Source organism: Ceratotherium simum, chromosome 5 (genome assembly GCF_057802395.1).
Source record: "Ceratotherium simum simum isolate JZ-2026a chromosome 5, ASM5780239v1, whole genome shotgun sequence".
In the NCBI taxonomy this organism is placed as follows: Eukaryota; Metazoa; Chordata; class Mammalia; order Perissodactyla; family Rhinocerotidae; genus Ceratotherium; species Ceratotherium simum.
In genome coordinates this window covers 59,102,891-59,126,742 of record NC_141904.1, presented here as the reverse complement: position 1 = coordinate 59,126,742, position 23,852 = coordinate 59,102,891, and the positions used below count along the sequence as shown (strand labels likewise).

The 23,852-nt window shown below is 37.9% G+C and overlaps 1 long non-coding RNA gene across 1 annotated transcript in view; it reads right to left on the bottom strand.

The window, feature by feature from the left end:
- Positions 1 to 19,604, bottom strand: part of LOC147917061 (uncharacterized) — a 75,066-nt gene extending 55,462 nt beyond the window's left edge. The window contains exon 1 of the long non-coding RNA XR_015552362.1: positions 19,440 to 19,604. This is a non-coding gene — a long non-coding RNA (uncharacterized LOC147917061). The remainder of the gene's footprint in view (positions 1 to 19,439) is intronic.
- Between the last annotated feature and the right edge of the window lie 4,248 nt (positions 19,605 to 23,852).

Below are 23,852 nucleotides of genomic sequence, written 5' to 3'. Positions count from 1 at the left end.
CGTTGTTTGCCAGAGCAGATGCTTATGTGACAAATCAAAGAAGGAGTTGGAGATGTTTAGGAGGGGGCATGAAAATCTCTGTGAACAAGGCAGTATTTATTGATCTTTGATGACTTCTCCAAGCTGTTTGTAAGTTTCCCCCAGGGGGTTGGAGTGGTCCTCTAGGCTTTACCCCTGCTCAAGGAGAGAGACTTCCCAAAGAAGGAAGGTTTATTCAATTCTGTGAGTAAAGAGTAAAATGTTGTCACTTCATAAAATATGTTTTGTTCTCTCCAGAAACACTTCTTTGAACCTAGGGACCCATTTATTCTCTCTGAGGAGTCCTAAGATACTTTACTTTAGTGGCAATTTGGGGATGAAACGTAGCTAGGCCCTTGGTTTTTCCAGCTGACACTGTCACATCTTCAAAACAGCATTGCAAACAGCAGATGTACAGCTTTGAAAGAGGCCAAAGACTTTGAAACTGATATTCTTCTGTCTAAATTGAGAGATGAGCTGGTACAGAGAGAAGTATTCTTCTAATCTATTTAAACAAATGATACAGAAGAGAGTGTTAAGTCAATGAGGGCCGCTCCTTCTGAAGAGGATTGCTCCAGCTGTGCACCAGGATAGGCCCATCATGAAAATCTCTGGCCCCTCCACAGAAAGACAGGCACCCAGCAATGGCCCTTTGAAAGTAAAATGTTGTCTGTAGGCTGTAGAGAATATATTGGACTCTGTTCTAGCAATATTTACTGGGCCTAGCAGACCTGGGGGCGTCAGGATGAAGGAGGCCCAGCTTGGGGACACTTGAACAGACACATTTAAAGCCAGTCTTTCCTTCACTTTCAAGAACAGCACCAGTAATTCACAGGATTGTACTCAGAAAACCTAAAAGTTACATGAAAGGTAAACTCAGAAGCAGAGAAATTCTCCAGAGGTGGGCAAAGAAGAGAAAATAAATGAAGGTGGTAGAGGAGCTGCCAGGTCAGTAAGTCGAACAGTTCTGAATCTCACTGTATTTCTCAGGATCCTATAGGATCCAGTATTGAGTAGGATCCAATATCCAATATTGAAATGCTGGCTCCACAGGGTCTTCTGCTCTTTGTTTCTGGTGAGATATTAGGGAAAATTAGCATCCCCTCACAGACTTAGGGGCAGGAATAAAAAAGAAGTTCTGACAGAGAGAAATTTGAAAGCAAACAAAAATCTTAATAAAAATTGAAATGTCAACATACAGTCTATTTAATGTGTGATCATCCTTTTATTAATTTGTTTTATAAAGATCTGCTAAGAAAATTATATTTAAAGAAGCTTTCTAAATCTGAAAGTATAGGCTTTTATAGAAAATCCAAAGGAGCTTTAGAAAACCTTAAGATTTGTCAAAAGATGATGAAATGCAACTAGATGAGTTTGGAGAAGTGACAAGTTCAAATGTTGAAGCAGCAATGAGCTTGAGAGGACTCCAGGTGATGAAAGAGAGTCTTTGACACTTTGGGGGAAAAAACAACTATTTTTCTTGGTACATAATATGTAGCATCTTTTTATATAGTCTACAAAGGAAAAAGTTCATCAGTTCCTGGAGTAAAAGCTTGATATGAAGCCTCATTGGCTATCTCTTTGAAAAGCACTGATTATACCTAGTGTAATTAAGATAATTACAAGAGAAATGGGTACAAATTCTTAGCCATGAGGTAACTTTAAGTGCCATTGTCAAGAAAAATCTAGAAAATTAGGCATTCATGAATACATATGTAGACAATTTTGACAAGCAACTTTTATTTTAAAAAGTTAGTTTTAATGCAAGAAGATGTTAAGGTTTGAACAGTGTCACCCATACATTTTCAATGATGGATCAAACGTGGAAGAATTAAAACTTGAATCAATTAAACTTGAATTAAAACTGCAGTTCAGTGTCTGGTGTATCTTTTACATGAGAATGAGCATTCAGAACTCCACTGAAAGTCTGCGGTGAGAGTGCTCCTGGAGAACAGGGCAGAGTGTGTGAAAACTTAAGTTGTGGTTACTTTTGCTGTCAATTTAACAATGCTGTATCAGTGCAACTGCAGTTTTAAATGAGCCTTTCAGACTAACAAATAGCAGCTTCTCAGAATAAATAAGTTCTCTTCCTATCTATTGAGTAAAACTGTGTCACTGTTGAATTAATAATTTCTTTTACACCCATTACAAAGAAACTGGGAAAAGACAAGTGCCTAAGCCATTTTTATTGATTGTACAGATTGTCCTTGCCTCTCTACCTTCCTTTGCTAGGTTGGAACTGTAATTACCTTTGTGATCATAGAAAGCGTTTTTAGTAAAGACGTGTTTCTGGTGAAGTGGCTCTGGGGGTGTACCATGGAATAAATCGACTTCAGAGAACCCTGGCAGATCATCTGTGACAGATCCAGGTTCTCTGTTCCCTGTAGACTTTCATTCCTTCTCAGCCTCCCTCTCGCTGGAGGGACATAGTCACATCAAAGTTGTGCTATGAAGATTCTGCTATTAACGTCAGAGAGGCTGGTTTTATACAATAGATTCTATTCCAAAGAATCTGAAAGTTTAAGCCAAATCCCATGGAAGCTGTGAGGTGCCACCAACTCTGATTCCTCATCACCCTCCAGAATAGACCCAGGAATAGTGGTTTCCCCAGAGTTGACCAGATGAGGAGGGTAGAAGAGTAGAAGAAGAAGAAGAAGGGAGAACTGTTGGCCGACTAGGGAAGAATGGACCTACGGCTGACTCAGATAGGCGGGAAGAGCACAATGAGAATAGTTAAAAAAGAAAAATGTTTTACTTTGTACTCTGGACTCTGAGAATGCTTGCAGTCAGCTACTAGTCAGATTATATTTTTTTCTGGCAATGGACTGTACATGCATGCTTCCTCTGACACTGCAGAATATAATAGAGAGTTATATGTAGAATGTGAAATAAACTGCTAAGTGTTCAGAAAATAAAATTTCCTGTTTTACACATGGCAATTTTCTTGCTTCATTGCAATGTGCACTTTTGAGGATTATTTAAGTTAACAGTAACAGCAAGATGGCTTCAAACCCTTTTTACCTCTAAAGGAGACTGGACCTCTAAGTGTCCATTTATTAAGAATAAGCTTAAATGGATAAGCCAAAATGATGGAAATAGTAATCAAAGTTAGAAAGCCAAATGAAGTCAGCTACAAGATACTGATTTTCATTTTTCCTGTGTACTGTAGGAGATATTGTGTATAGATAGGGACTCTTTATGAAGCATTTATGTGACTTGAGATTGCTTTTATGCAGACTGCATTATGACTGCATTGTGTATAATGCTGTGGTAGCTACTCTTACAGCATGATTCATTAAATCAGGAGACAGTGGGTTCCTCTGAATTCTAATTATTGTAACTATTTCAGTCATATGGAAAGAACAAGGGAAAGGACACACAGTGATTATCTTATTATTTGAGCCTCAGACAATCACAGGTATTTCCCATATCCCACTAAGTGGCCAGGCATGTTAGGAATTTAAGGAGGAATATTATTGTTTCACCCCCGTGACATAGCACAGTCACCTTGAGTGATACCAAGATGAAAGCAACTTCCTGACCCACAGGATATTGCAGCTCAGCTCAACAGGCTGCTCCTGCAGGCTATAGTAATGGCATTCTACACTGTGCTTCTACCAGAGATATGACATCGTAGACACCCCGGGGATACCTTTCCCTTTGGGTTCTAGGTAAATGCCACTTCCTCGGAAGGACTCCCCCGATCTGAGGAAGGCTTCCAAATGCTCATCCCTTCCTCGTTATTGTCTCTTACTGCACCCTATTTTTATCAGACTTATAACACAGTGTAACAGATATTTATTTTTCTGTTTACATAGCAACAAACACAATAGATATCTGTTGAAAGAGGGAATGTCATCAGTAGTGGCTCCACGAGGTTCTCCTCATCAGGCAGGGAAATCCTCACTGCCTGGGTGTGAGCTTCAAGAGCCCCCCTCTCACCTTCCTGCCTCTCAGCCTCGCCAGGAGAATGACACCTGAAGCTGCCATCTGGGACAACTCCACTACCTAGGAGAAAGCTTCCTAAAGACCTAAATGTTATCATTCTGCCTAGAACTTACGAACTGGATAATTCAACAAGCAGCTAGGCAAAGTATATAAACAGCTCACAGCAGGGGGAAAAAAATGACCATGGAAACATATATAACATCAAGAAACATCAAATAAATACTAGTAAAAGCATACGTGATCCTCTATTTCCACCTACCAAACAAAAGGGGGGGGGTAAAAAACACAACAACTAATGCTAATAAATTTGAGTTTGAGGTGAAACAGGTGCCCTCATCCACTGACAATTGTCCCTGCCCTTTTGGAAAAGACAACATGAGGGAGAGAAATGAGGATGTTAATTCCTTTTGACCCATTCCTTTGAATTTATACTAAAGAGATAATTCAAAAGAAATTAAAAATTAATATGCACAAAAACATTACTTCAGTATTTGGTATCATTGCAAATGTTTGGGAAATATCTGAATGTTCAATACTTAAAGAATGGTTATAGTACAAAAAGTGATAGACAGCAGGCATCAAAGAGTCTGCAAAGGAAATGAATACTAGGGAAACGCATTTGCTTATTACAAGCAGAATACAAAATAATATGTATATCATACATTCATTCATTCAAGAGTTACTTATAAAACACCTATTGTATACCAGACACTATTCTAGGAGCGGAGAATGTAGGCACACACAAAACAAATGCCCCTCATTGACCTTTTATTGTAGTTAGTAGAGTCAGACGACAAATCACTAAGAAATAAAATCAATGATGGTTTTCCATCTGTGACAATAGCTCATCACAGTCAACTTCTAAATATATGTCTATAAGCAAGTAAAGTAAAATAATTTTGTTCTTAAAATGGAATCTTTTTAACGCTTGGAAAAATTTTAACGCTTGTTTCCCAAATTAAGCATGTCTCTGTCACTGATGAAATAAATGTTAAGTGTGTCTATTGCAAGAAGGCACAAACTCAAGGAAATTCTATTTCTCAAAAAAAGATGACAAGGATGAAATTAACTCTAGAAGCAAGCACACTTGACTGTGTCTATGGGGTCTAATCTACCTCTTTCCATTCTATCCTGGTTGTAATTTTACCTCATTTAAATAAAACCACATATTTTCACTGAGCTGAAATCCCCAGAAACTACACATAAAGTAGGTCAATCATCTCACTTATTTGGCATGTTTAGCTACTTTGGGTCTGTTTCCCCCACTGGAAGGTAACTCTCATGGTGGCCACAGCCTGGAACGTCTCATTTGCCACCATATACCCAGCACCTGGTACAGTGCCTGGCAAAAACCATAGCATCATTCTGGACTCTCTTTCTCATACCTCCCACATCTGATCTGGGCTTTACCTGAAAACGACTTCCAGAATTCAGACGCTTCACACTACATCCTTGTTGGGAGACAACTCTCCACTGGTCTTTTACATTTCTGCCCATCCTGCAAGGGGAGGCACTGATAGCTTTTGTTCTGGACTATCTTTTCAAGGAGGTCTGTGTAGCAAACAGTCTTGGAAGTTAGTGATAGTATCTCCTCTGGAACAGAGGGCAAGTTTGTTTGCCATCCAGTATAATAAAGATAATGTCACTCAGCAAAAGAAAGCAAAGATTGGGCAAGTTTGTTCATAGTCCGTTATAAAATATTGGGCATTCCTAAGTTTGGGGTCCCTCAGCTGTAACACAAACCCACTGTATGCAGTGTCCACTTGGGCCACTCTGCATCCCCTCATGAGATGTGGGGGACAAGGAAGATGAAACAAACGGGAAGCTCATGCTCACTGCTATGTCGTGAGAAATAAAATCCTTTGTCTCTAATCCATAGGTGTCATATTTTCCACCAGCATGCAAGAAACTAGCTAACTTCATAGCTTGCAAATAAGTAAGTAGTATGATAAAATCTCAGGCCCTCACCGTTTTTGACAGTCCTCCATTCCTATCCTGCACAATTGACCATCATCTCTCACTGAAGTATCCTCCTAACAGGTCTCCTGCCTCCACCATTGTCCCCTAAAGGTTTTTCTGCACACGGCAGCCAGAATGATCCATTAAGTCAGATAAAGCAACTCCTCCACATAAAACCTTCTAGTGGTTTCCTGTCTTGACAATGCCCTGCAAAGCTCAAAGTCTCTGGCTTCCTGCTGTCTTCCTTTATCTCATTTTGTTCCACTCTCCCCATGGTTCCATGAGCTCTAGCCACGCTGGTCTCCTTGCTATTCCTCCAGGCTCACTTTCGTCTCAAGGACTTTATGCTTACTGTTCCCTCTGCCCGAAACATTCTCCCATGGAATAGGATCATTTCCTCAACTACTTCAGGCCTCTGTTCCAAAATAGCTTTCTCAGCCAGGCCTGCCCTGATCATTCTATTCAAAATTGCAATCCCCCCTCCCTATTCTGCATCCGTGGCCCCTTTCTCTGCCTTATTTTTTTGTTTATTTTGTTTTTTTGTGTGTGTGTGAGGAGGACTAGCCCTGAGCTAACATCCAATGCCAATCCTCCCCTTTTTTCTTAAGGAAGATTGGCCCTTAGCTAACATCTGTGCCCATCTTCCTCTACTTTATATGGGACACTGCCACAGCACGGCTTGACAAGCGGTGCGTCAGTGCGCACCCAGGATCCGAACCTGCGAATCCCGGGCCACCGAAGTAGAACGCGCGCACTTAACCACTTGCGCCACCAGGCCGGCCCCTCTCTGCCTTATTTTTCTGTAAAGCCCTTTTCAGCTTCTAATACGCCATCTGTCATTTATTTCTGTTTATGTCTCCCCACAGTAGAATGTAAGCTCCATGAAGGCAAAACTTTTGTTTTGCTCATTCAGTATCCCTAATCTAGAGCAATTACCAGTACATAGTTGGTGCTTAATAAATTCTGTTAAATGGCTGAGAATGGGCATCTAATCAGACCAAGCTCAACCTCTTATTAACTATGTCACTTTGGATAAGTTGCATAGCCTCTCTGACACTTAGTTTCCTGTCTGTAAAAAGAGAATCATCTTCTTCATATGATTTTTGAGTGGATTGGAAAAGTTACACATGAAATGTACCTACTAGGTATTTAATTAATGATATTTCTCCTTAATAAGATCTCAATGAAATTTATATTAATTATATACATTTTAATATCATTAGGGAAAACTCAATATACCTTATATATCTCTAAGCATATCTTTTCATCTTTATATCCTCAGCACACAGCCCAGTTTCTAGCAAACATTAGTCATTGAATAAGGGTATGATTATTTGTTTTGCTTTATCTCATTATAAAAATAATATTGTATTAAAGAAAATTTGGAAAATATAGAGAAGAAACAAATGACCTGTAGTCCTACCATAGTAACATGACTGTCATTACTATTTTATTGTATTTTCTTCTGGAATTTTTTCCTATGACAATTTTTAAATTGAAATTATAATGTGAATACTTTTTTTATTATTATTTTTTTAATGAGGTAACATTGGTTTATAACATTATATAAAGTTCAGGTGTACTTCATTATATTTCGATTTCTGTGTGGACTACATCATGATCCACCACCCGAAGACAAATTACCATCCATCCCCATACACATGTGCCCTATCACCCCTTCCGCCCTCCTCTCTCCCCCTTTCCCTTCTGGTAACCACCAATCTAATCTCTGTATCTATGTTTGTTTGTTATTGTTGTTGTTTTTATCTTCCATTTATGAGTGAAATCATATGGTATTTGACTTTCTCTATCTGACTTATTTCGCTTAGCATAATACCCTCGAGGTCCATCCATGTTGTCAAAAATAGCAAGATTTCATCTATTTTTATGGCTGAGTAGTATTCCCTTATGTATATATACCACATGCTTCTTTATCCATTCATCCATTCATGGGCACTTGGGTTCTTTCCAAGTCTTGGCTATTGTGAATAATGCTGCTATGAACAGAGGGGTGCAAATATCTTTTTGACTTATATTTTTGTGTTCTTTGGATAAGTATCCAGAAGTGGGATAGCTGGTTCATATGGTAGATATGTTTTTAATTTTTTGAGGAATCTCCATACTGTTTTCCATTGCAGCTGCACCAGTTTACAATCCCACCAGCAGTATATGAAGGTTCCCTTTTCTCCACATCCTCTCCAACATTTGTTATTTCTTGTCTTATTAATTATAGCCCCTCTGACGGGCGTGAGGTGATAATCTCATTGTAGTTTGATTTGCATTTCCCTAATAATTAGAGATGTTGAACATCTTTTCATGTTCCTATTGGCCATCTGTGTATCTTCTTTGGAAAAATGTCTGTTCAGATCCTCTGCCCATTTTTTGATCAGGTTGTCTGTTTTTTGTTGTTCAGTTGTATGAGTTATTTATATATTTTGGATATTAACCCCTTATCAGATATATGATTTGCAAACATCTTCCCCCAATTGTTAGGTTGTCTTTTTGTTTTGTTGATGGTTTCCTTTGCTTGCAGAAGCTTTTTAGTTTCATGTGGTCCCATTTGTTTACTTTTTCTTTTGTTTCCCTTACCTGGTGAGACACAGTATTCCAAAAGATACTGCTAAGACTGATGTCAAAGAGCGTGCTGCCTATGTTTTCTTCTAAAAGTTTTATGGTTTCAGGTTTTATATTCAAGTCTTTAATCCATTTTGAGCTAATTTTTGTATATGGTGTAAGATAATGGTCTACTTTCATTATTTTGCATGTGGCTGTACAGTTTTCCCAACACCATTTATTGAAGAGACTTTCCTTTCTCTATTGTCTGTTCTTAGCTCCCTTGTCAAATATGAGCTGTCCATAGATGTGTGGGTTTATTCTGGGTTCTCGATTCTGTTCCATTGATCTGTGTGTCTGTTTTTGTGCCAGTACCATGCTGTTTTGACTACTATAGTTGCAGTATATTTTGAAATCAAGGTGTGATACTTCCAGCTTTGTTGTTTTTTCTCAGGATTCCTTTGGCTATTCAGGGTCTTTTGTTGTTCCATATAAATTTTAGGATTCTTTGTTCTATTTCCATGAAAAACGTCATTGGGACTTTGCTAGGGATTGCACTGAACCTGTAGATTGCTTTAGGAAGAATGGACATTTTAACATTAATGTCCATAAATGGACATTTATGTTAATTCTTCCAATCCGTGAGTACAGAATAACTTTCCATTTCTTTGTGTCTTCTTCAATTTCTCTCAACAATGTTTTATAGTTTTCAGTGTACAGGTCTTTCACCTCTTTGGTTAAGTTTATTCCTAGGTATTTTATTCTTTTTGTTGCAATTATAAATGGGATTATATTCTTAATTTCTCTTTCTCCTATATCATTGTTAGTGATAGAAACCCAACTGATTTTTACATGTTGCTTTTGTAACCTGCAACTTTATTGTGTTTCTTTATTATTTCTAATAGTTTTTTGGTGGATTCCTCAGGGTTTTCTATATATAAAATCATGTCGTCTACAAATAGTGACAGTTTCAGTTCTTCCTTTCCAATTTGGGTCCCCTTTATTTCTTTTTCTTGCCTGAATCCTCTGGCTAGGACTTCCAATACTATGTTAAATAAAAGTGGTGAAAGTGGGCATCCTTGTCTTGTTCCTGTTCTTAAAGGAATAGCTTTTAGTTTTTCACCTTTGAGTATGATGTTAGCTGTGGGTTAGTCATATATGGGCTTTACTATGTTGAGGTTCTTTCCTTCTATACCCATTTCATTCAGAATTTTTATCATAAAGGAATGCTGTACCTTGTCAAATGCTTTCTCTGCGTCTTTGGGTATGATCATGTGATTTTTATTCTTCATTTTGTTAATGTGGTGTATCACACTGATTGATTTGTGTGTGTTGAACCATCTTTGCATCCCTGGAATAAATCCCACTTGATCATAGTGTATGATCTTTTTAATGTATTTTTACATTCAATTTGCTAGTATTTTGTTGAGGATTTTTGCATCTATGTTCATCAGCAATATTGGCCTGTAATCTTCTTTTTTTGTGTTGTCCTTGTCTGGTTTTGGTATGAGGGTAATATTGGCCTCGTAGAATGAGTTAGGAAGCATCCCCTCCTCTTCAATTTTTTGGAATAGTTTGAGAAGTATAACTAAGTGTTATTTGAATGTTTGGTAGAATTCAACAAGGAAGCCTTCTGGTCCTGGACTTTTGTTTTTTGGGAGGTTTTTGATTACTGTTTCAATTTCCTTACTAGTGATTGGTGTATTCAGATTCTCTATTTCTTCTTGATTCAGTTTTGGAAAGTTGCATTATTCTAAGAATTTATCCGTTTCTTCTAGATTATCCAATTTGTTGGTGTATACCTTTTCATAGTATTTGCTTGTAATCTTTTGTATTTCTGTGATGTCCATTGTAATTTCTCCTCTTTCATTTCTGATTTTATTTATTTGAGCCTTCTCTCTTTTTTTCTTGGTGAGTCTAGCTAAAGGCTTCTCAATTTTGTTTATCTTCTCAAAGATTCAGCTCTCAGTTTCATTGATTTTTTCTATTGTTTTTTAGTCTCTGTTTCATTTATTTCTGCTCTAATTTTAAATATTTTCTTCCTTCTACTGATTTTGTGCTCTGTTTGTTCTTCTTCATCTAGATCCTCTAAGTGTATTGCCAGATTGTTTGAGATCTTTCTTCTTTCTTGAGGTAAGCCTATATTGCTATAAAATTCCCTCTTATTAACACTTTTGCTGTATCCCATAAATTTTGCTATGTCATATTTTCATTTTCATTTGTCTCCAGGTATTTTTTGATTTCTCCTTTGATTTCTTTGTTGACCCAATAGTCGTTCAGTAGTATTTTGTTTAATCTCCACATTTTTGTGGCATTTTCAGTTTTCTTCTTACACTTGATTTGTAGTTTCATACCACTGTGGTCAGAAAAGATGCTTGATATTATTTCAATCTTCTTAAATTTATTGAGATTTGTTTTGTGGCCTAATATGTGATCTATGCAGGAGAATGTTCATGTGCATTTGAAAAGAATGAATATTCTGCAGTTTTTGGATGGAATATTCTGTATATATCTACTAAGTCCTTCTAGTCTAATGAGTCATTTAAGGCCAAAGTTTCCTTATTGGTCTTCTGTTTGGATGATCTATCCATTGATGTAAATGGAATGTTAAATCCCCTACTATTCTTGTGTTACTGTCATTTCTCCTTTTATGTCTATTAATGCTTTATATATTTAGGTGCTTCTATGTTGGGTGCATAGATATTTATGTGTTATTATATTCTTGTTGGATTGCTCCCTTTGTCCTTATGTAGTGCCCTTCTTTGTCTCTTATTACAGTTTTTGTTTTGAAGTCTATTATGTCTGATATAAGTATTGCTACCCCAGCTTTCTTTTCATTTCCATTTGCATGAAGTATCTTTTTCTATCCCTTCACTTTCAGTTTGTGAGTGTCTTTAGGTCTGAAGTGTGTCTCTTGTATGCAGCATATATATGGGTCTTGTATTTTTATCCATTCAGCCACCCTATGTCTTTTGATTGGAGCATTTAGTCCATTGACATTTAAAGTAGCTATTGATAAGTATGTACTTATTGCCATTTTGTTACTTTTTTTCCAAGTGTTTTAATAGTTCTTCTCTGTTCCTTTCTTCTTCTCTTGCTCTCTTCCCTTGTGATCTGATGGCTTTCTTTAATATCATATTTGGCTTCCTTTCTCTTTATTTTTTGTGTATTTATTATATATTTCTGGTTTGTGGTTACCGTGAGGTTCATATATAAAAACCTATGTAAATAGTGATCTATGGTCAATAGAGATCTATGGTCTCTTAAGTTTGACCTCTTACTAAAAGCCCTACACTTTTACTCTCCACTCAAAATTTTATGTTTTTGATATCATATTTAACCTCTTTTATTTGTGTGTATATCCCTTAGCCTCTTATCATGGAGCTAGATATTCTTAATACTTTTGTTTTTTGACCTTCATATTAGCTTCATAGGTGGTTGATCTGCTACCTTTACTGAATATTAGCCTTTAGCAGTGATTTTTTTCTTTGATAATTTTCTTAGTCCTATTTGTGGTCTTTTCTTTTCTACTTAAATGAAGTCCCTTTAACATTTCTTGTAAGGCCAGTTTAGTGGTAATAAACTCCTGTAGTTTTTGCTTGTATGAAAAACTGTTTATTTCTCCTTCCATTCTGAATGATAACCTTGCCAGGTAGAGTAATCTTGGCTTAGGCTTTTTCCTTTCAGCACTTTGAATATATTATGCCACTCCTTTGTTGCTTCTAAGGTTTCCACTGAGAAGTTAGCTGATAGCCTTAACGGCTTTCCTTTTTATGTAACTTGTTGCCTTTCTCTTGCAGCTTGTAGGATTCTCTCTTTATCTTTAATTCTTGACATTTTAATTATAATGTGTCTTGGTGTGGGCCTCTTTGGGTTCATCTTGTTTGGTGCTCTCTGTGCTTCCTGTAGCTGGATGTCTGTTCCTTCCCCAAGTTAGGGAAGTTTTCAGCTATTATTTCTTCAAATACGTTCTCTGCCCCTTTGTCTCTTTCTTCTTCTGGGACACCTATAACATGGATGTTAGTTTGCTCAATGTTGTCCCAGAGGTCCCTTAGACTGTCCTTATTCTTTTTCATTCTTTTTTCTTTTTTCTGTTCAGTTTGGGTGATTTCCTCTACTCTTTTGTCCAGCTCACTGATCTGTTCCTCTTTGTCATCCACTCTGCTGTTGATTCGCTCTAGTGAATTTTTCATTTCCATTATTGTATTCTTCAGTTCTGACTGGTTCTTTTTTATATTTTCCACTTCTTTGTTGAAGTTCTCACTGTGTTCATCCATTCTGCTCTCCAGAGCAGTGAGCATCCTTATGACTATTAGTTTATACTCTGTATCAGGTAGATTGTTTATCTCTGTTTCGTTTAGTCCTTTTTCTGAGGATTTGTCCTGTTCCCTTATTTGGAACATATCCCTCTGTCTCCTCCTTTTGCCTACTTCTTCATGCTTATATCTATTTATTAGGTAGATCAGCGATGTCTCCCAATCATGGAAATGTGGCCTTATGTAAGAGATGCCTTATGGGGCCCAGAAATGTGCTTCCCTCTCATCATCTGTTCCAAATGCTCCAGGAGTGTCCCCTGTGTGGGCTGTGTGTGCCCTTCAGTTGAGGTGGGGTTGCCTTTGCTGTGGGCGCACGGGCAGGCTAGGGCTCCCACAGGCTCAGGGGTTCCCGGGTTGGCTGGTTGTAAGGCTTAACCATGTGCAGCTGCTATGGATGCCTTATTGGGCAGGGCAAGCCCTGGCATGGCTGGCTGCGAGGTAATAGCACACAACTACTACTGTTTTGCTGTTAAGTGAGTCAGGCCCCCAGTGTGGCTGGGGCTCACAAGTGCTACAGGCCTCCGTTGCTGCCCCCTGTGGTACGCAGCTATTGTCAGCTCTCTCAGGAGTGCAGATGGGTGGGGCCAGCCCCAGGCGTAGCAGTGCACAATTGGTTCAGGCATTGGAAGGCAGGGCAGATCCCCTGTGTGGCTGTTTGAGATGGTCAGTGGCACGAATCTGCTGTGGCTGACACACCCCCCCAACCATGGGCCCACACACCCCATCAGTGCAGGCCTTCCCCACATGCACGCCCTGCCAAGGCAGACCCACTTGCTCTGCTGCAGATGTCCCACACACCCCACCTACATGGGCCCACAAGTTCACCAAGGGCTTGCTGGTTGGTAGGTCCAGTCCCTCAGGCCGGCTGTCTGCCCTGGTGGCACTAGATTTTTGGTGCTCTATTGGGTGGGGCAAACCCCTGCACTAACAGGCTAGAGGAAGGGATTCAATGTTCTCCACCAGCATCCGTGTCAGCATGACTGCACCAGGTCACAATAACGGCTGCTGCCAGTGTCAGTCCCTTATGGGTGGGGGTGGGCCCAGCCATCTCCTGCCTCTCTGAGATACACTCAAGCTTAGTAAGTGAGTCTCTTTTACCTATGGACTATGTGCATTTCTTTCTGGTGTTTTTGTGTTGGTATCTGGAACAGGTGAATCTGTGTCTGGGCCCTTTAAGAGCAGGTTTTTCTTTCTCCAAAGTTCAATTGTTTTTCTGGAGGTATTCCCTGTAACCGGACTGAAAAGTCGGATCATCCAGATTCTTGGTCAGCGTAAGAGAGGAATTCAGACACCGACACAATGGCAATAGTAAACAAGTAAAGACTTATTAGAAGAAAGGTCAGATACACTCCAACTGAGGAGCAGGCAGTGCCAGAGAACTCATCTGTCCTATGTCTTGGATTAGTTTTATTTTTATTTGGGCTGTTTAGAGGGAATTAGCATTATTTGGTTATCCACCAATAATGGTCTTTCCTCCACCCACACGTCAGGAGAGGGAGTTCTTGACCTTCTAGGGGAATTTAGGGAACTGTCATGGCAGTCATGCCCCGAGGAAGGGGGGCTAACACACATGGAACTCATATGTAAATTAAAGAAATGTCAATGTCCTCTAGAGATGTATAGCAGAAGGCTTTGTATGTGTTTTTTTGTGCACTTGTTATCTTTATTGTCCTGGTTGAAGGTCTCAGACTCCAGTGGTGGCACCAAGTGGGTCTCAGTTCCCCTTTATTTGTATTTTGTGGGATGCCAGCAAGACGCTTCTTTGATGTAGCAAGGTCTGCAGCTGTGATTCCCCCACTCATGTCTGGATGCCAGTAAGATGCTCCATTGTGCAGCAAGGTCTCCAGCTATGACCCCCTGCTCATGTCTACCCAGCTACCTATCTTATTCCCCTTGTTTTTCAAAGCCAGCAAGCCAGGTATTATAGGATCTTGTCTCAGTTGTGCTGAATTGAAAGGCTGGGGTGCTTATTTTGGCATAGATCCCCTGCTCAGATCCTCCAGCTTCTCCAGGAAAAGCTTCATAACTTTAAGATTCCTCCTGGCAATGAGGCATCATGACTAGGATGTGTGTCTTTCCTCAGCAGAGGTGTATTTCTGCCTCTTTCACCATTGTCAGTGTTGTCTCTTATTGTGGGGTAATTTTTATCCAGTTACCAGATCTCTCTCAGAGGAAATTGTTCCACAGGTAGTTGGAGATTTGTTATGTCTGTGGGAGGAGGTGAGTCAAAGTCCTCCTATGCCACCATCTTCCCAGAATCCTATATTGTGCATATATTTTTATATCATGGTTTTTTTCTTTATTTTTTTGATGTAAACATTTTTCCATAGAGCTTTGTTGCCTTTCCAACAATTAGTTTTTAATAGGTGCATCATTTTGTCAAGTAGATGTATTATAGTTTACTTCGGCATTTTCTCATTATTGGATATTTAGATAATTTCCGACTGTTCACTTCAAGAAATTTAAAAGAATTAAAAATGAAAAGAAAGGGCCTGGCCCCGTGGCGTAGCGGTTAAGTGCGTGCGCTCCACTGCTGGCAGCCCGGGTTGGGATCCCGGGCGAGCACTGACACACCGCTTGTCAGGCCATGCTGTGGCAGCATCTCACATAAAGTGGAGGAAGATCAGCACAGATGTTAGCCCAGAGCCAGTCTTCCTCAGCAAAAAGAGGAGGATTGGTATGGATGTTAGCTCAGGGCTGATCTTCCGCACACACACACAAAAAAATATGAAAGGAAAGAATCTGCTTTTCTCTCTCTCTTCTAAATGAAAGCATGTCTGACCCTTTTGGGGAAAAAGAAACTGAATTCTTCTACTCTGCATTTGCAAGAGAACACTTCTGAATAATTCATGGGTACATAAATGTGGAAAAGATATACATCATCTAGCTGATTATTAACATAATACAGCCAAATGAAACATTATCCTAAAAAGTCATTTAATTGCAGCTGTGGAAATGAGACTTTGAACATTTTAGAAAGAAGTCATATTTGAGATGTAAATAAATGTATTTCAAAATTATTTTAAGGCATTTCCTAGTGCAAATTCTTCACTGTAAATGGTGGTTATTAGTTTTTTTCCCCATAAAAATGGGAAATCAGTTCTTCTAATTTACCAAGTTAGTGAACAATCTGGAGAATAAAGTAATAAACTTCTAAAATATCTATAAATAAAAGGTAACATAAAATTACTTATATTTCTGTATATAAATATTAATGACTTTTTTTACTTTTTACTTAGGCTACGTGAGAAATGACTTAAATGGTAATATGAAAACTGTGTGCTAATTACTTTAATCACTGATAATGTTCGATTATATCATTCCTAAAAGAAAGGTATACTTCTTATGCCAAAAATAGAAACTATAAACAGATATGAAAAGATAAGTATAAAAACATTTATTTTACACATGTCCAAGCAAAGTAAAAACCAAATGGAAGGTTGGAGCACTGCTAATAGACACTTTATAGGTTATTGAATGCACTTATGATTCAAAACTTCAGAAGATCTGAGTTCAAATTTTTTCCTTAGGTCCCCTCTCCCTTAGCCCCTCTGTTTCAATCTGTCAGCTGTGCTCCAGGCCTAACTCTGTCCTGCTTGTGTAGTTGCATGCTAAACTTCCTTTTGCAATTCTGTATTCAAACTCGTTTCCTGGATTCAATGTCATCCTGCTCTTGGTTTTTTCCCTTATTTTAGTTAAAGTACATCCTCCTGTTGCTTCCTAAGAAGCTAAATGTTTTCAGTACTTGCATATCCGAAAAATATCTCTATTCTACCATTTATCCTACCTGATTGATCTCTTAATAGATTAAGAGGCTGGACACATAGTCTTGAAATTTTGAAGGCATTGTTCCAATAATTTTTAGAATCAATTCTTGGATTTGAGAAATCAATGCTATTTAGAGTTAAGAGTGAAGGTAGAGGGGCTGAGGGAATATATCCAGCTGGCAGATTTCTGAGATTAGAGTGACAAGGGGAGATGGTGCTGAGAGTTTCATTATTCTGTAAATTGACTCACTTAGTTCCTGTTTAGGTCATTTCCTTGGTGTTTCACTCCACTCTGCTTAATGTCACTGACTTCAAGCCTCCTCCAGTTCAAATCCTCTAGAGAATAAACGTGTTGCTCCTGAAAGGCAGGCCAGGGTCCCATCACTTACATTTCCTCTCTTTGTATTCCATCTCATAGACTTCTCCCCCGCCTCCTGCAATCTTGGTGCTTCCAGGAGCTGAGTCTCCAGAGGGTGTCCAGGGTGAATCAGCATACTTCTAGTCTCATCAGTCCTATCTCATCTGCTTTCTGTCTTCCAAAAATTTTTCAATCACTCCTACCACCTCTCTGTGTTCTCTGCCCTTGTGAAATAAAAATTTCGTTTTATCCCTTTGTTGTCTTTTTCTAAAAAGTGTTGAAAGGAGAGAGCTTCTTTACTCTTCAAGTGATGGTAGATGTTACCTCCTCTCTGAGGCCTCCTTGACTCCAGACTCCTCTGGTCCACTGTTCTATTCCTCCCTCTAAGTTCTCAGAGTGCTGGGAACAGATCTCTCGTAGCTACTTTCTATTCTTTGTTGATCTCTTCTAAAAATACTACACCTATACTCTGTATCATACGTTTGAACACTTGATCACATTCAATCTTGGTTTGCTTTTATTTCATGTATCAGTAGGCATTTCACTGTGGGGACATTGTGGGACATATTTCTTATGCAGTCCCACAATGCCTAAAATAGGCGATCTCAGACTCTAGTGTGCCTAAGGATAACTTAGAGAACTTGTTTAAAATGAGGATTCCCAGATTTCACCTCAGAGAAATTGAATATGACAGTGGCATGGTCTTGGAATAGCTAACAGGCACACTCATGGGATTCTGACACGGGTTGTTTTGGACCATACTATGAGATATATTGTCCAAGGACACTCCTGAGACCTTGTTCAATAAAAAAAATGAGCTGATTACATTGATTGATTTGTTGTTCTTCCCCTATTTTATCTTTAAAAGGTTAGAATTCTAGTTTCCCTTAATATGTCATCATGATTCTGACATTCATGAATTTATCTGTCTTTTCTTTAGACTTGTTATACTTTTTTTCCCTTTCTCTTAAGATTACAAATTTCATAACTTTATAGTCAGCCATATAAAATATAGTTCTATGTTATTTTGTTGCCCTTAATTTTATTTCTTACAAGATTCAGAGATGTTCTGGTTATAAAATGCCTGGATTTGGCAAATGTATTCGTCAGCTCAGGCTGCCATAACAAAACACCATAGACTGGGTGGCTTAAACAACAGAAATTTATTTTCTCACAGTTCTGGAAGCTGGAAGTTCGAGATCAGGGTGCAAGCATGGTTTTACAAGGACCCTCCTCTAATCTTACAGACTTCCTGGATTGCTGCCTTCTCACTGTGTGCTCACTGGACCTTTCCTCAGTGTGTGCGTGTAGAGAGAGAGCTCTTCCTCTTTTTATAAGGCCACCAATCCTATCGAATTAGGACCCCACCCTTATAACCTCGTTTAACCTTAATTACCTCCTAAAAGCCCTACCCCCAAAGACAGTCACATTGGAGGTTAGGGCTTCAACATAAAAATTTGGGGGGGACACAATTTAGTGCATAGCAGCAAACTACACACTATTTAGGTACAGCTACAGCTACACATAAACATGTGCACCCAGGACTTGGCACAGTACCTTGAATGTGACCGGTGCTCAATAAGCATTTGTTTGATGAGTGAAATAACCAACACCTAGAAAACAAAGCTACAAAATAGCTTAGAAAAGAAGAATATCTGATGTGCTTTGCTTTATACAAAGTCAATGTTTGGAAATGTGAAAATATGCATACTGATGTATTTGACATAGAAAAGAATTCACTAAGACTTCCTTTGGGCATATGAAGCATTTAAAAAATCCGTTTATACCTGTTTTCTTTCTGAAAAACCTCTATTAAGTAAATTGAGGTATATGTATAAATTGATAATAAATTCAGATGAAGTTAATAAGAGGAACAAGTTATCAGAATACAATTTGGGTAGTGTATCTTCAAAGGTTTCATGAAGATAAGATTTTCAACTGTCTGGAGAAGAGAGAGATGGAGATTCAAGCATTGAAATTAAATCTATCCACTACATTTCAACGGCCAAACGCAAGTCCCATGACCACATCTGAGTTTAAGGGGGGAGGTAGTATAATTCTTCCTTGTATAACGAGAAGTGACCAGGTCATTGAATAGTAGTAAAGCCTGCCACAGTGACTATAGAAGATTTTTCCATGCAAAATCGACTGTATTCTCCAAGGTATTTGTTAAAACATTTTATTTTTACTTATTTGAGTGTTAGCAACAGTTCCTGACCACCACATAAAAAATGAAAGCAAAATATGGCTTAGAGTTCTGCAGCCACCGGTAGATGTGCAACAATTTCTTTTGCACACCCCTCTTTGGCATCTGAGGGGATTTGAAGAGACAATTTTGGTCTTTGAGGCTTCAGAATTGATTGAAAGTGAAATAAATAGGCTTTCTTGCTTTGCCTGAAAAAGCCAGAACCTGAAGGGTACCCTCAAGGGAAGAGTAGCATTTAAGTGCAACATGCTCCAGAGAAGTGCTGGCTCTTACAAATCTGCCGAAAGCCTCCCTCAACAGTTTCTCCTCCTTACCTCCTCAGAGAGCTGAGCGGCGAGTGCAATGAACAGAGACAGAAATCTAATCCAGCCGTCTGCCATGCCACTTATAAGAAAGAGACACCCATCTTCCTCAGCACAGCATTCTCAGGGCTCACGAAGCAGGAAAATCTTTTGGAAGGAACGGTGAAGTAGAAAAATCAACACCCCCTTCACAACGAGCCTCACCTCTTAGAGAACTCCAAGGTGGAAGCTATAACTTTCAACATTGCTTTAACAGAGTCAGAACTTCATTGGAGTTGCCTTATAAACAGTCAACAAGTACCACCAACTAACAACTCTAAGATTCATGGTTGTATACTACACTCCCAGCAGATACTGAAATAGTACCTAAGTAACATAATTTCCAAATGCATAGATTCAAATTATTTGGGGTGGGGGTGGGTTATAGGATACAAGGAAAGAAAAGTGACCTAAACCTGCCCATCTGTGACTGTTACAAAGTCCGAAGCCATTTTATTTAGTTTGACTGGGGGAAGAGCCTTGGCAGTAATCTAGACAGAAGAGATTATTCATAAATGAATCTGACCAGAGGATGACTATGGACAGAACTTAACTGTGTATGAACAATATTGAATCCTGTTTGCAACATAGGCCTGGTGAGTATTTCACTACAGTACACCCTCTCTACCAATCTCCACTCAGGCAAGCTACCAGATTAACCAACTATCTACCGTTTCACTGTAAAATACCCCAGCTGATACTACAGCACACTAAAAACTTGCAGCTGGTAGGTCCCTCTTTTGCATATACATATACTTTTTAAATTCCCACCAGCTGAGTTGTATATTTACCAAGAGTCAAATTTATTTGTTCCCAAACTTGCTAATATCAGTTGTACTTGTTTTAACTATAACATTTAATTACGTATCAGGTAAACTGACAAAATATAAATGAGAAGCAAGAGTTGCTTCTTCTATAAAAACCAGCCTGAACACCTTGGAGAGATTCAAATAAAAGTGAATTTTAGGAGAGATGAATGTAAAATATTAGATGAAAAAATAAAATAAATTGAGGCCGGCCCTGTGGCTGGTGGTTAGGTGGTTAAGTGGTTAAGTGCGATGAGTTCAGTTTTTGCGGTCTGGGTTTGCGCGTTCAGATCCCGGGCTCAGACCTACACGGCTCATCGGCCATGCTGTGGTGGCAACCCACATTTAAAGTAGGGGAAGATTGGCACAGATGTTAGCTCGGGGCTAATCTTCCTCAGCAAACAAATAAATAAAATAAAATAAATTTAGAATAATTTTGTCTCATTGCTTTGTAAGTGACTTTACTTAGTTTTACAGTAACTGAAAATGGACATCCTTATAATTATGGTTTGATTTATGCAAGGTAGATTCAGAATCCAATTAGCTATTCTTTACTAAAAGAGAAGTATTTGGTCCTATATTAAAAGATTGAAATATTAATGTATATTAATAATCTTTAAGTAAACATAAAATTCTTAGGCTACATCAGTAATATTTTTGTTTTATTTAATTTTCTCAATTTTTTATTAAGAAAATGCTCAAATCTATAAAAAAACAAATCTAAAGTATTATAAACACCTGTATACCTTCACCAAGTTTCACTAACTTTAATATTTTGCCACATTTTTTGCCTTCTCGATACATATACACGCACACATATGTGTATGTTTAATGAACCATTGGAAAGTAAGTCGCAGACACTGCAACACTTCCCTCCTAAATACTCCAGCCAGAATCACCCAAGAGTGAAAATATTCTCCTACATAACCACAACACCATTATCTAATTTAGAAAATTGATAATAATTCAATAATATCATCTAATATCTTGTCCCTATTTAAATATTCCAGGTAGCCTCCAAAATGTCTTCTATAGCACTTTTTCCTACATCCAGAATCCAAATCCAGTTTCAAACATTGTGTCTCTTAGTCTCTTTTAATTTAGAATAGCTTTTTTTATTGTCTTTTTTCCATGACATTGATTTTTCATGAAGAATCCAAGCTTGTTTTCTTATCGACTGCCTCATATTTTGGAGTTGTCTGATTATTTTCTCATTGTTAGATTCAGTTGAAACTTTTTTCCAAGAACACTGGATAAGTAATATGTACTTCTTATTGCATCATATCAGGGTGCAATATTATCGTCATTGGTAGCAGTGCCTCTACTGGTAATAATAAATTTGATCACTTGCTGATGGTACACTCTTCCTTTTTGTAATTAGAAGTTGATCTGTGAGAAGATCCTTCACTGTCATATGAATATTCTATTCCTCAACAACCTCTGATCCAGTGGTTATAGCATCTGTTGATAATCTTCGCCTAACTCAAGTATTACACAGACAGTTGCAAAAGAGGAATTTTCTAATTCTACAATCCCTTCTACTTTTATTAGCTGACATTTTTGTGCCCCCTTCCCCCTCAAAAACAGCTTTCTTCAATTTCCCTTTCTCTATTTCTCTCTTTTTAAATACATCATAGATTCAGAAATTTCTTTTTTTTTTTTTTAATTTTTTGTTTATTGCAGTAACATTGGTTTATAACATTGTAAAAATTTCAGGTGTACATCATTGTACTTCTATTTCTGCATGGACTACATCATGTTCACCACCAGAAATTTCTTGTAATAGTTTAAATTCTTTAAATTTCTTTAAATAATCCATTACTTTTGTAATATTTTTTATGCCCAAATTATCCCAAATTTGGACAGTGAAAGAACCTTCCCATCAGCTTCTATGTCTTTTTGAAACATTACCATTAGTCTTTGAACACTTCCTTGCTTTTTGGCACCAGACGTTTTTGTATATTCCCTACACCAGACCTGGAATCAGTCATTTTTTGAGTAAGGAATAACACTTAGAAACCATGATCTGGGCACTAGATGTGCTTATTGTTACTAGGATGTCTTGCTTCTAGTCTATAATAATTCCTTAATATTATCAAATATCCAGGCAATGTTCAAATTTCCACAAGTGTCTGTCTCTTTTTCTATCGGTCTCTCTTTCTTTTCCCCTCCACTTTTTCTTATAGTTTTTCTGTTAGAATCAAGATTCAAATAAGGTCAATACATTGCAATTGGTTGATATGTGCCCCTTCTTATCTCTTTTTTGTTCCTTGCAATTTATTTGCTTAAGACGTGTTTTTTACTCTCCTGTGGAGTATCCCACAGTATGGATTTTGCCGATTGCATCCCCGTGGTGTAATTCAACATGTTCCTCTGCTTCTCGCATTTCCTGTAAATTGGTTGTTAGGTCTGGAGGCTTTTTAATTTCTTGGCAAGGATATCTCATAAGTGATGTCATGTTCTTCCATTAGGGGACACATAATGCGTGTCTGATTCTTTATATGGGATGTCAGCAACGATTGATGATCATTGCTGAGATCCATTAATTTATCAGGATTGCAAAATAGTGATACTCTAATTCTTCCTTCTTCATTTATTAGCTAGAATACTCCTATAAATACACATTTCCCTTCATCAAATATTTGGATACCCAGGGATACAGTTTGAATAGGAAAAGAAGAATAAATGCTTAACACTTTCTCTTTATTAGCTATGTCTTCAGAAAAATGAGTTGATTACCTAGAATTCTCCAAAAGTGACCAATGATTTCTTTACTATCATTATGAACTCACGGATTTAAACCTATTTGATGTGCTCCAAATCACTGCAATTCTTTTCCTAGAGATGTTCAAAGTGTCTCGTATTTTGTCCAAAAAGAATCTGTTGAAGAGGGCTCTGCATCCTTTTGTCACAACGTTAGTTGTCTTTGATATTTATCTTACTTTCTGGTATAACAAGATGTTCCAGGCTTATCTTGTAAATTCTGAAATCTGCCATTTCTTCAAGCTCTGATTCCTTTTAATAGGAATTGATATACAGACCACAATCAGGACACTAGAGATATTCTTTGCTATGGAATCATCGTTGTTTTTCTGTCCATTTTAGTGGAAAGGGCTAGAAAGTACTTTTCTTAAAATGATAGAGTAGAGTATGTGTTCATATTGATAATTTCAGTTCAAATTCAGGACTACAGGACTTTTATTAACCTCATCAATCTTATTATCTATATCTCTTTTCTCCTATGCAAAATATCCCAGCTCTCAATATCCCATTATTATATTATATCACATTTACTTTATCCCTCAATACACACTCCTCAGTCTCAGAACAGCATCTACCTTACCACCAACAATATGATTACCAAAAACAGTTTAAGATTATTTTGCCTTGTCTGTTTTTTCCTTCGGACATAATTCACTAGGGATATACAGTCAATTTTAATTTAATTAACTATAATATAAATTTAATTAAAATAATTCCCTTATTTGCGGTTATGCCACCAACTCAATACATTTAGATTTATCTATTTTATTTTGCTTCTGGTTTTTAGGGTTATTTTTAATTTCAATTTGTTTATAAT